Genomic DNA, 2,802 nt, shown 5'->3' on the forward strand with positions numbered 1-2,802 from the left:
GCTTTAGTCTCCTCTACTAGCTTAAACCACGCGCTAATTATCTCTAGATCCTCCTAGAGTATTCTCTGCCTATCCTTTGCTTAATTAAAGGCTATTTTGAGCTTAGGCAAGCGCGTTACAAAGCGATCAGCCCAGCACTTGCTAATAGGCTTGCCACCGCGTACAGCTAGCAGTTTATCAGCCATATCTGCCACCTTGCACAGCTAGGGCGCAAATCCTCGCAAGTCAAGGTCAAGTATGTATTGGTTAATTGTCTGCTGTTCAGTCGCAGTGAGCTTCTGGTAGTTGGGGGCAGCTTCTGCGTGAAATGTGAGTCCTTAGATGCAACGAGAGAGTGTACGGCGATCAACGTTAAATGCCTCTGCAGCAGCCTAGTGGCTTTAGAATTGTCTAGATTTCAAGGCTTCAATAGCAAGCTGAAGCCTCCCTTCATGTTCAAGTAATAACGCGTTTGGTAGTTGAGGCATGTTAGAGAGAGAGAGTAGGTAGAGGGCTTGGCAAGTTTTGGGACACTCGGTGATGTGGGACACTCGGTGATAGTTTAGGTTACGTTATATATATTAATAAACTAGTTCAAGCAGGATCTATAAAGTCCTTTTTACACGTTCTTGCGTTATGCCCAGTCTCTCTACACCTGCTGCAGCGCGCAAGAGCCTGGCGGCTGAGGCCTGCTTGCTCTCCACTTTGAGGCTCTACACGGGCAACCTGCTAATCAGCCTTACGCTAAGCGAGTATATCCTCTCCAGCTCCCTTTGTCAAGACTCCTTGCTTCTAGAGTCGCTTTTTCTTGCGCTGTTTACGCGCTGAGGCTGCCTCGTTGGCTCTCTCAAGGCTGGCAATCTGATCGCGCATAAGCTCAGCAGAGAGCATCATCACCTTAGCTCCTTTCTTAAGCTAATTAATCGCTTTAATAATTGAGGCAGGTGAGGAGCTCTTATGCTTTCTTACGCGCTCACAAATTAACGTTGATTGAGCCTTAAGCTCACGTACGTTACTTGGTGTTTGAGCCTGCCAGGCAGCCTCTGGTAGAGCAGCCAAAGGAGGTGTACGCAGCTTCACGTTCAGCTTTGACAAGACGGCATCTGGCTGGTAAGGGACAAGGCCTGCGCCTTGAAAGGCTGAGCAGATATTAGCTGTCGTGAAGGTGCGATCAAAGGCTGCCTTAAAGGCTGGCAGGAATTCAAGCTTGGTGATGTGGTTGATGTGGTGGCGGATCAGAGCCTCAATCTCACGGCTGTACGCGCGCTTCAACGGCGAGAAGCAGCCAACGTCAAGCGGCTGCAGCAGATGAGATGAGTGAGGCGGCATACAGAGCGTGAAGATATTGTTCTCCTTGCAAAGCTCTTGAAATTCAAGAGAGTGGTGGCTCTCATGGCCATCAAGGACAAGCAGGCGACGCGCACCCACACTACGAGTCTTCGTGTGAGCGTTGAAGTGCTTCAGCCACTCAACTCCAAGCTCGTTGTTCGTCCAGCCGTTGTCGCTGACTGCGATCGCCCAGTTGCGTGGGATCTCTGCCTCCTCGTACCAGGCAGACAAGTGGTATTGGCCAGCAAAGATAAGGAAGGGTGGGATTGTCCAGCCAGCAGCGTTGATTGCAGCAATAACTGTTACCTACTCGCGATTGCCAGGCTGAACAGCCTTTGGCCTGCCTCTCCTCTCTAACCCTGTTACAACAAGCTAAGTTGTAATCTTACCTATTATAAAGCTAGCCTTGTTAAAGTTGTAGACGTCCTTGTTACAGATCCCCTACTTCGCCTTTGTCTACTCTATAAGCTTAAACTAGCTGCTAATTAAGGCAGGGTCCTTAAACAAGGCTCTCTGCCTATTGTACGCTTAATTAAAACGCGTTGTAAGCTTGTCTGATCGCTTAACAAAGTTGCGTGGCTAGTGGACGCTGACGTGACCAACACCGCGCGCAGCCAGCAGCTTATTAGCCATATCACGCACTGCTGCGTACGTAGGCGCAAAACCACGTTGATCTAGATCAAGTATATAGACTACAATTACCTCCTCTTCTAGCTTAGTAAGCTTCTTTAAGTTGGGTTGGCAATCACGTCGTGTAGGCTTGCCAGCGCGTCAGTCGCGCATTGTCATACGAGGGACATTATAGACTACAGCAGCGCGGCTTTTAGACCTAATTTGCTGGGCTTTGATAGAATTAATAGCAAGCTAAATATTAGCTTCATTTAAAGGCGCTTGAGAAGCGTAGCATGGAGCCATTGCACGTTGAGATGGAAGAGGTGATCAAAGTTGGTGGGGCTGACGACTCGCTTGTATTGACGACTCGCTTATAAAACACGTTAGGGCTAGTTTACCCTTAGTTATGTCTAATTGTTAGATTCTCGTACTGTTGTCAGAGTATAAACTCGACAAGATTGTGGGTGGTAAAAATTGTGCGTATTCTCTGTCTTCTTTATTTTGTGTCTCTCCTCTAATCTTATATACTCTTAACCCTGCCTTTCTATAAATTATTAGCTAAGGCATTGTCTTAGTAGTCCTAAATTGCTTAGCTACCCCTCTTTTACATGCTAAGTAACCTCAATCTAGCGTGTTGCTAATTATTAGGCTTAGTCTGTGGGCCCCTGCCTTGCTTAGTAAACTTAGCTAAGATCTCTAAGTAATGTCTCTGTACAGATCTAGCCCTGCTAACCTTTCCTTAGTAACCTAATATCTAATACACCCCCTTAGCTTAAAAACTCTTTAAGCTAGTTATCTATAACGTGTTTCACATAGGCTGGCGGATGGGTAGGGTAGGGTAGGGTATAGGTATAGTCACGTGATTTATGGGTAGGAACTAGG

This window comes from Didymella exigua (genome assembly GCF_010094145.1).
Source record: "Didymella exigua CBS 183.55 unplaced genomic scaffold M421scaffold_49, whole genome shotgun sequence".
Lineage (NCBI taxonomy): Eukaryota > Fungi > Ascomycota > Dothideomycetes > Pleosporales > Didymellaceae > Didymella > Didymella exigua.